Source organism: Tachyglossus aculeatus, chromosome 5 (genome assembly GCF_015852505.1).
Source record: "Tachyglossus aculeatus isolate mTacAcu1 chromosome 5, mTacAcu1.pri, whole genome shotgun sequence".
NCBI classification, from domain to species: Eukaryota; Metazoa; Chordata; class Mammalia; order Monotremata; family Tachyglossidae; genus Tachyglossus; species Tachyglossus aculeatus.
Genome location: NC_052070.1, coordinates 98,115,574 through 98,125,710, shown reverse-complemented (window position 1 = coordinate 98,125,710; position 10,137 = coordinate 98,115,574). Strand labels below are relative to the sequence as shown.

At 46.3% G+C, this 10,137-nt stretch overlaps 1 non-coding gene across 1 annotated transcript; it reads right to left on the bottom strand.

Moving 5' to 3' along the window:
- Nucleotides 1-5,809: 5,809 nt before the first annotated feature.
- On the bottom strand, nucleotides 5,810-5,947 carry LOC119929429. Its single transcript, XR_005451551.1, has one exon. It is a non-coding gene; the product is annotated as a small nucleolar RNA SNORA7 (small nucleolar RNA).
- Between the last annotated feature and the right edge of the window lie 4,190 nt (nucleotides 5,948-10,137).

The window sequence follows — 10,137 nt, the reverse complement described above, 5'->3', positions numbered from 1 at the left end:
ACTGAGAGCTCACCTCCTCCTGGAGGCCTTCCCAGACTGAGCATCCTCCTTCCTCCCCCCTCCTCCCCCTCCCCATCCCCCCGCCTTACCTCCTTCCCTTCCCCACAGCACCTGTATATATGTATATATGTTTATAAGTATTTATTACTATATTTATTTATTTTACTTGTACATATCCATTCTATTTATTTTATTTTGTTAATATGTTTTGTTTTGTTCTCTGTCTCCCCCTTCTAGACTGTGAGCCCACTGTTGTAGGGACCATTCTCTCTATGTTGTCAACTTGTACTTCCCAAGCACTTAGTACAGTGCTCTGCACACAGTAAGCCCTCAATAAATACGATTGATTGATTGATAGTACAGTGCTCTGCCCACAATAAGTGCTCAGTAATTACCATTGGTGGATTGATTGTTGTTGTTTTTTAATGATATTTGTTAAAAGCTTACTGTGTGCTAAGCACTGGGGTAGATACAAGCTAATCAGGCTGGGCATAGTCCATGACCCACATGGGGCTCATAGTCTTAATCTCCATTTTACAGATGAGGTAAGTGAGGCACAGAGAGGTGAAGTGACTTGCCCAAGGTCACAACAGCAGACAAGTGGTGGAGGCAGGATTAGAACCCAGGTCCTTCTGACTCCCAGACCTGTACTCAATCCACTAGGCCATGCTGCTTCTCTGAAGTTACATATGTGGAAACGGAGATTCAGAGAGGTTAAATTGTTGATCCAAGGTCATTCAGCAGGTTAGTTATAGAGCTAGGACTGGATCCCAAATCTTCTGACTCTCAGATCTGTGTGCATTCTACTAGGCCACAGCAAAAGCCCCAGAGAAAATTCTCGAAAAGGACAACACTGACAAGGAGAAATTGGAAGACATATCTTCAACACTGAGTCAGTAGAACAAATGAATGAAAAAGTGAATAAAGTAATTGGACATACATCTAAGTGCTACAATGTGTCCGTTGGGATGAATAACTGGGGTGAGGGAAGGGAATTGGGGAACTCCTCCGGAAAGAGGTGAGTGGCACAGTGGAAAGAGCCCGGGCTTGGGAGTCCAAGGTCATGGGTTCAAATACTGGCTCCACCACTTGTCAGCTGTGTGACTTTGGGCAAGTCACTTAACTTCTCTGTGCCTCAGTTACCTCATCTGTAAAATGGGGATTAAGACTGTGAATCTCCTGTGGGACAACCTGATCACCTCGTATCCTCCCCAGCGCTTAGAACAGTGCTTTGCACATAGTAAGTGCTTAACAAATGCCATTATTATGATAGGGAATACTGTGATCTTGTAGATTTGAAGAAGGAGGAGACTGTGAGGAAGGGTTGGAAGCAGCAGTTGAGATCAAAGTGCAGTAGGAGTTGGGTTTGGGAGGAGAGGAGAGTGCAGGTTGGGGAGTCATGATGAAGGGGGCAGATATCTGATCAGTCAATGGTACTTATTGTGAGCATACTATGTACCGAAGCAGCGTGGCTGTGGGAAGCAGCGTGGCTCAGTAGAAAGAGCCCGGGCTTTGGAGTCAGAGGTCATGGGTTCAAATCCCGGCTCCACCACTTGTCAGCTGTGTGACTTTGGGCAAGTCACTTAACTTCTCTGGGCCTTAGTTCCCTCATCTGTAAAATGAGGATTAAGACTGTTAGCCCCCTGTGGGACAACATGATCACCTTGTAACCTCCCCAGCGCTTAGAACAGTGCTTTGCACATAGTAAGCGCTTAATAAATACCATCATCATTATTATTATTATTACAGAGCCCTGCACTAAGCGCTTGGGAGAGTACACTGAAACAGTGTGCAAACACATTCTTCGCCCACAAGATATCTGAAAAGGAGAGAGCTCCTGTATCTCATTTTCCTGACCCTGAAGATAAGGGTGGGAATTCTTCATGAATACTCTATTTTCTCATGAATTTCCTGATTCCCTCACTTATGGATATCTTTTTTAAAAAATCATATTTTTTGAACACTCACTATGTGCTCAGCACTCTACTAAGAGCTTGGGGAAATACAGGATGGTCAGGTTGCACACAGTCCATGTCCCACATGGACTCACATTCTTCGTACCCATTTTACAGATGAGGTCACTGAGGCACACTGTGCTTCTTAGACTCCAAATGAACCATGGTCAGTGAAATCTGGGCAAATGTCACCATAATCACCAACCTGAGAAAGTAGCATGAAGTAGCATGGCTTAGTTGAAAGAGCATAGGCCTGGGGGTTGGACGGACATGGATTCTAACCCCTGCTCCACCACTTGTCTTTTATGTGACCTTGGGCAAGTCACTTAATTTGTCTGTGCCTCAGTGATCTCACCTGTAAAATGGGGATTAAATCCTCCTCACTCCATCTTTAACTGTGAGACCTATGTGGGACAGGTATTCTATGTGATCTGATTACCTCATATCAACCCCAGCTCTTAATTCAGTGCCTGGCACATAGTAGGCACTTAAAAATACCATTTACAAAAATAAGTATGTATTAAAGGCCCACAGAAAACAAGTTAAATAGAAGTAGGTCATGCCCTCAGGAGGCTTATAGTAAGATGTGGATGACAGTCAGCCAATCAAGCAATCAATCAACCCCATTGTTATATTCTGGCTTCCAGGACCTTGAAAGCCATAATGTGCCAGCCAATCCAGCATAACATTAGAGGAACAGCATGGGTTAGTGGAAAGAGCATGGCCTGGGAATCAGAAGATGAGGATTCTAATTGTAAGTGCTTAACAAACACCACAGTTATCATCATCATCAACTCCCTTGGTAGCCATTCTCAAATGCTCCCCCAAGAAATCCATTCTGAGTGTGGACAGGTCTAATGAATACTCCGCAAGGCAATGTAAAGTAGATTTGCCAAATCATCCCCTGAAGCTCTGGGATTTAGAAGAGATCTGCCTGCACCCCTATGTAGACCTCCCAACCTGCTCCCCATGCTCTTCCCGCCAAGCTGGCTCTGGGTAGGTGGAGAAGCGGAAATGGCTCCTGAGCACGGAGAAGGGGCAGCTTTTTCAGGAGGAATCTAGCAGGCCTGCCCATGTCACGAGAACATGGTGAGGGCAGTGAGATGTGTGATGCATTGGTTGTGGGAGGTGGGGGGGATCAGAAAGAGAGAAGAAAGCCGGTCTGGGGGAGTGAGAAACAGCTCTATGTTTCATGTGGGACAACCTGATTACCTTTCATTCATTCATTCAGTCGTATTTCTTGAACACTTGCTGTGTGTAGAGCACTGTGCTGGGCGCTTGGGAGGTGCAGGTCGGAAACATGTAGAGACGGTCCCTACCCATCAGCGCCCAGTGCTTAGAACAGTGCTGAGCACATAGGAACCTGTCTACAGAGTCTACGGCCACGAGAAGCAGCGTGGCTCAGTGGAAACAGCATGGGCTTTGGAGTCAGAGGTCATGGGTTCAAATCCCAGTTCTGCCAATTGTCAGCTGTGTGACCTTGGGCAAGTCACCTAACTTCTCTGGGCCTCAGTTACCTCATCTGTCAAATGGGGATTAAGACTGTGAGCCCCCTGTGGGACAGCCTGATCACCTTGTAACCTCTCCAGCACTTAGAACAGTGCTTTGCACATAGTAAGTGCTTAATAAATGCCATCATTATTATTATTATTATTATTATTATTATTATTATTATTATCAGCAGAGATAGGCTTTCCCCAGATCAGAACTATCCATCAATCAGTTGTATGTATTGAGTGTATATCGTGTGCAGAGCACTGTAATAAGCACTTGGGAGAGTACAAGATAACAGAGTTATCTTGTTTGTATGCACTTGGGAGAATACAGTCTAACAGAGTTATTTGTTTTTACTTTATGATCAAAAACAGAAGTTCAGTACTCAGTTTCGTCACGGAAATCTCACTCACATCATGCCTCTGTCCAGAAGCTCCCTCCCCCTTCATATCCAACAGACCAGCACTCTCCCCACCTCCAAAGCCTTATTAAAATCACATCTCCTCCAAGAAGCCTTCCCTGACTAAACCCTCATTTTTCCTACTCCCTTTCCCTTTTGCAGTGCCCTTACAGTTGAGACTGTAACCTTTAAGTCCTTGATACTCATCCCACCCTCAGGCCCACAGAATTTTTATACATGTCTGTAATTTATTTGTTTATATCAATGTCTGTTTTCCCCTCTAGAGTGTTAGCTCTCGTGGATAGGAAAAGGTCCACCAACTCTGATGTATTGTACTCTCCCACACACTTAGCACAGTGCGCTGCACTCTCCTCCCTCCATCCCCCCACCCTACCTCCTTCCCCTCCCCACAGCACTTATATATACTTGTACAGATTTATTATTCTATTTATTTTACTTGTACATATTTACTATTCTATTTATTTTGTTAATGATGTGCATATAGCTATAATTCTCTTTGTTCTGACGATTTTGACACCCATCTACATGTTTTGTTTTGTTGTCTGTCTCCCCCTTCTAGACTGTGAGCCCGTTGTTGGGTAGGGACCATCTCTATATGTTGCCGACTTGTACTTCCCAAGCACTTAGTACAGCGCTCTGCATACAGTAAGTGCTCAATAAATACGATTGAATGAATGAATGAATACCATGATTGATTGACTCATGGCACCCTCTAGGGACGAGCTGGGAATCATTTATTAGTAGCCCTGGGACAAATGTAAGTCAAGATTCACACTGATTATCATTCATCATCGTCATTGGTGGCATCTATTGAGTGCTTACTGTGTGCAGGGCACATTATTAAGCCCTTGGGCAAGTACAGTAAAACGGAGTTGGCAGACATTTCCCACCCACAAGAAGGTTGCAGTCTAGAGGAATCTGTGAGTCATCCCTGAGCACTCTGAAGTTTTGGTATAAAGAAAAAGTTGGTCAAAGTGTGAGCTCATGGAGGGAATGAGTCTGAGGAGAAAGGAGTCACAGGTGTCAGGAACTTCCCTAAGAGGTTAACGGCTATGGTATCGTGGCCATGACATGCTCATGGTTTCACACTTGTAGCTTCTTGTCCTGGAAGATGGTCAAATGAAGCCAGGCCAAAACATTGCATAATAATGGTGACATTTATTAAGCGCTTACTATGTGTGAAGCACTGTTCTACGCACTGGGGAGGCTACAAGGTGATCAGGTTGTCCCACGGGGGGCTCACAGTCAATCCCCATTTTACAGATGAGGCAACTGAGGCACAGAGAAGTGAAGTGACTTGCCCAAAGTCACACAGCTGACTAGTGGTGGAGTCTGGATTTGAACCCATGATCGCTGACTCTAAAGCCCACGCTGTTTCCACTGAGCCATGCTTGCTTCTGCATCTCTGGGTAGGTGCCTTTCTCTTCCTCTCACGGAGGTTATGAGGACGAAAGTTACTTAAGCGCTTTTAGTTAAGCACTTATAATGTGCCAATCACTCGGGTACTCAGTCTTTTAAAATCAGATATAGTCACTGTCCCCTACGGAGTGGGGAGAATAGGGCAAGCCACTTCGCTTCTCAGTGCCTCAGTTACCTCATCAATGAAATAGGGATTAAGCTTCTGAGCCCCATGTGGGACAGGGACTGTGTCCAACCTGACTTACTTATATCTACCCCAGTGCTTAGTACAGAGTCTGGCACATAGTAAATGCTTGTTGTTGCCTTATGCTGTCGAGTCATATCTGACCCATAGTGACGCCATGAATGCGTCTCTCCCAGAATGCCCCATTTCCATCTGCAGTCGTTCTGGTACAGTGTCCTTAGAGTTTTCTTGGTCAGAATATGGAAGTGGCTTACCATCATCTCCTTCCGTGTAGTAAACGAGTCTCTGCCCTCAACTCTCTCGCATGCCGCTGTTGCCCAGCACAAGTGAATTTTGACTTGTAGCAGATTGCCTTCCACTCACTAGCCACTGCCCAAGCTAGGAATGGAATGGGTATGCCTCTGCTTGACTCTCCCTCCTATAGTCGAGACTGGTAGAGTACTGGAAACTCTCCAGGCATGACCCTGAGAGGTTAAGTGTTAAGTGCTTAACAAATACGAAAAAAAACCCACACTCTAAACAGGTACTGAATCCCCATTCTTCAGAGTTAAATGAGGCACAATCAGTCAAACAATGGTGTTTCTAGGGCATTTATTTACCCTGTGCAGAACACTGCACTAAATGCTTGGGAGAATACATTGCAATTCCTACCCACAAGAAGTTAAAAGTCACCAGCTGGAAAATGGCAGAGCCAAGATTAAAACCCAGGACTCTGGGCTTCTGATCCATGTGCTCTTTCTGCTAGCCAACGCTGCTTCTCGAGGAATGCAAAAGTGGATTGGAAATAAAAGCACTGCAAGTCAAAACTCCCCTATGCCGGGCAGCAGCAGCATGGGAGTCAAGGGTGGAGACTCAAGCTGACTGCATAGAAGGTGGCAATGGTAAACCACTTCTGTATTTTTACCAAGAAAACTTGATGGATCCACCGCCAGAACGATTGCAGATGGGGCGGGGGGTGGGGGGTGCTGTTCTGCGAGAGATGTATCCATGGCATTGCTATGGGTCAGAGACGACACAACGGCATAGGACAAGACAAGCAAATGAAGAAATTATTGATTGGTTGCTCTCACCTTCCTGCCCCTGTCAGATGTCCCCAAAGGGCCAAAAAGTCACTGGGACCCCTTGGAGTTTCAGTCCAGTGTCCTTGCCAAGCGGCATGGTGTAGTGGATAGAGCATGGGCCCAGGAGTCAGGAGGTCTTGGGTTCTAATCCCAGTTCCACAACTTGTCTGCTGCATGGCCTGGGGCAAGTCGCTTCACTTCTCTGGGCCTCAGTTACCTCATCTGTAAAATGGATTGAGATTGTGAGCCCCACATGGAACAGGGACTGTGTCCAACCCGATTTGTTTGTATCCACGCCAGAGCTTAGGGCAGTGCCTGGCACACAGTAAAAGCTTAACAAATACCACAATTATTATTATCCAGACGACAGTGGCAGCTCATTCAGGGGCACCATCATTTTTCCCATTGGGACAGGCCTTGTCCCCCCATGTCTACTAGGTTCTTGGTTCCTCACCTGGATCTCACCAACTGCCTAGATAGTGAGCAGAGAAGCAGCATGGCACAGAGGATAGAGCATGGGCCTGGGAGTCAGAAGGTCATGGGTTCTAATCCCAGCTCCACCGCTCGTCTGCTGTGTGGCCTTGGGCAAGTCACTTCATTTCTCTGGGCCTCAGTGACCTCATCTGTAAAATGGGGATGAAGACTGTGAGCCCCATGTGGGACAACCTCATTGCCTTGTATCTATCCCAGCGCTTAGAACAGTTCTTGGCACATAGTAAGCACTTTTAACAAATACTATTATTATTATTATTATTATTATTATTATTATTATTATTATTAAGCTCATCCTCTAAACCCTTAGTTCATTGTGGGCTGGAAGCATGTCTATTGCTGTACTGTACTATCCCAAGCGCTTAGTACAGTGCTCTGCACTCGGTAAGCACTCGATAAATACGACTGAGTGACTGACTGATGTTAACCCCGAGGGGAGAACGTGTGCATTTCTGAAACCAGTGTAGAATCCCCCTTTGTTTGCCAGAATGCCAGGCTTTCAGGCTTGTCGAACTCCCTACAGGCAAGTCCACCAGACAAAAGGCAAAGGAGGAGCAGGGGAGTTGTTATAGTGACCGGGAAAGTTGAAGCGAGACAACAGGATTGTTTGTGAAGTGGGCCCGGAGGCAGGGCTCTGACTCCAGTGTGGTGCCCAAGTAAGATCTGACCCCATAAATGTACGTCCAACTATGAAAATGATATCCAGTTCTGATGTTCTCTGGGTTTCGGCCGTCTCTTCTTCCTCTTTCCTGCCTTCCTCCTTCTGGACATTTTCATGATCACACTCCACCGGAGGTCGGACAGGAGGAATAAACAGAGCCAGAAATGGAAAGCACATCAATCAACTCATTCCATATTAGCCCCTCTGAATATCGGGGAGGTAGGGAAAGTCTGAGGTTGGGAAATCACTTGAGGATTTTAATTATTCCTGCCATCCCTGTCTCTCATTATTATGGTTAATCGAGTGTCGGCTGTATTTCAGCCATGTGCTCTCTCGTATCCACAGCTCTGGTGCTATGGCAACGTGTCCTTCTTTCTTTATAAAAGCCACCTCTGCCCCGTCACCTCTGCTTGACATTTCCCAGTGTGGGCTGTGGGGCTCCTGGGGCCCTGGTGACAGAGTGCCGCTGGCTCAGGATGATGCTGGGAAGATCAGTTAAGTACATGGTGATAGGCCTTTTCTCTTCCCTTCCTCCCACACAGAAGAAGTGATAATAATCACTGGAGTATTTGATAAATTCTTACTGTGCACCAAGCGCATTAACTTGTACTTAGCAAGATAAGCAGGTCCGACACAGTCCCCCTCCCACATGGGGCTCACAGTCCCCCTCCCACATGGGGCTCACAGTCCCCCTCCCACATGGGGCTCACAGTCTAGAAGGAGGGAGAACAGGTATTTAATCCCATGTTCGGCTGAAGAAACTGAGGTATAGGGAAGTCAGGTGACTTGTCCGAGTTAACCTAGCAGGTAAGTGGCCAAGTTGGGATTAGAATCCAGATCTGCTGACTCCCGTGTTCTTTCTAGCCAGTCTCGCGTTTTATTATCCCCATTTTACAGATGCTGAAACAGCAACATAGTGAGGTTAAGCAACTGGCCCTAGATCACCCACTGGGCCAGGGGCAGAACTAGGACTGGAATCCAGATCCCCTGACTTCAGCTTGGAGTACAAAGCATGGGAGAGAGTGAGAGAGTGAGCGAGAGAGAGAGAGAGAGAGAGAGAGAGAGAGAGAGAGAGAGAGAAAGAGAGAGAGAGAATGAGAAAGGGATTAAGTCCACTCTGTGATGTTACTCCCACGATAAGCCAGAGAAGAGAAGCAACGTGACCTAGTGGAAAGAGCATGGGTCTGGGAGTCGGAAGACCTGGGTTCTAAAGGTAGTTCTGCCACTTGTCTGCCGTGTGGGGCAACATCTCTGTGCCTTAGTTTCCTCATCTGTAAATTGTTGATTAAATCCTACCTCCTCCCACCTCGACTGTAGGAGGCCTTCCCAGACTGAGCCCCTTCCTTTCTCTCCCCCTCCTCCCCCTCTCCATCCCCCCGCCTTACCTCCTTCCCTTCCCCACAGCACCTGTATATATGTTTGTAAGTATTTATTACTCTATTTATTTTACTTGTACATATTCTATTTATTTTATTTTGTTAATATGTTTTGTTTTGTTCTCTGTCTCCCCCTTCTAGCCTGTGAGCCCACTGTTGGGTAGGGACCGTCTCTATATGTTGCCAACTTGTACTTCCCAAGCGCTTAGTACAGTGCTCTGCACACAGTAAGCGCTCAATAAATACAATTGAATGAATGAATGAATGAATGACTGTAAATCCCATGCAGAACAGGGACTGTGTCCAAATGGATAACCTTGTATCTATCCCAGGACTTAGAAGGGTGCTTGGCACACAGTAAGCACTTAACAAATACTATTTTTTTTTAGTACAGTGCTCTACACACAGTATGTGCTCAAAAAATACAACTGAACGAATAAAAAAAAGATTAGGAGAGGACTGCTGTAATGGGATTTCTCCGGTTGTGGTGTCTGCTATGATCACCACCAAACCAAAGTCATTTAACATCACCCCCCACAGCTTAGAATGAGACCCTATCCACCCTTCCAACCCCACTCCCCACACAGAAAATGCAAAGGCATGGAACCACCATGTAAACCATCTTCCTGGGGAGGTTTAGGAAGGAAGTGCCGACCAGAGGAGCCAGCATCGGCCTAGGTGAGCAATTCTTCCTGGCCTGCACAACCACAGTAAAGCTAACTCCAACCACAACAGGATCTCGTTGAGACAGTCGATTCCAAAAATGTTTTCTATCTTTACTTAGAGGCCCTTTTTTCTTCTGGAACAAAGAGAGATTTTTACGGTACTTTTCTGCTGCCGCCCCTCAAGCTGGAGCGGAGATGACCTGATGATACTAAGAGCCATTAAGCTAGGGACTGCCAGCTAGGGAGACATGAGCCCAGTACCTCCCTCCTGACTGGGCTGGCCTTGTCTCTCTGTCTTTGAAAAGCAAAGACTGTGGAGTTGGCAGTGAGCATGACTCCGTAGATCTAGCCCTCCTCAGGGCTCTGACGTGAGTCTGTTTTCTTTAGGACTCAAGGGATGGGGCATCCA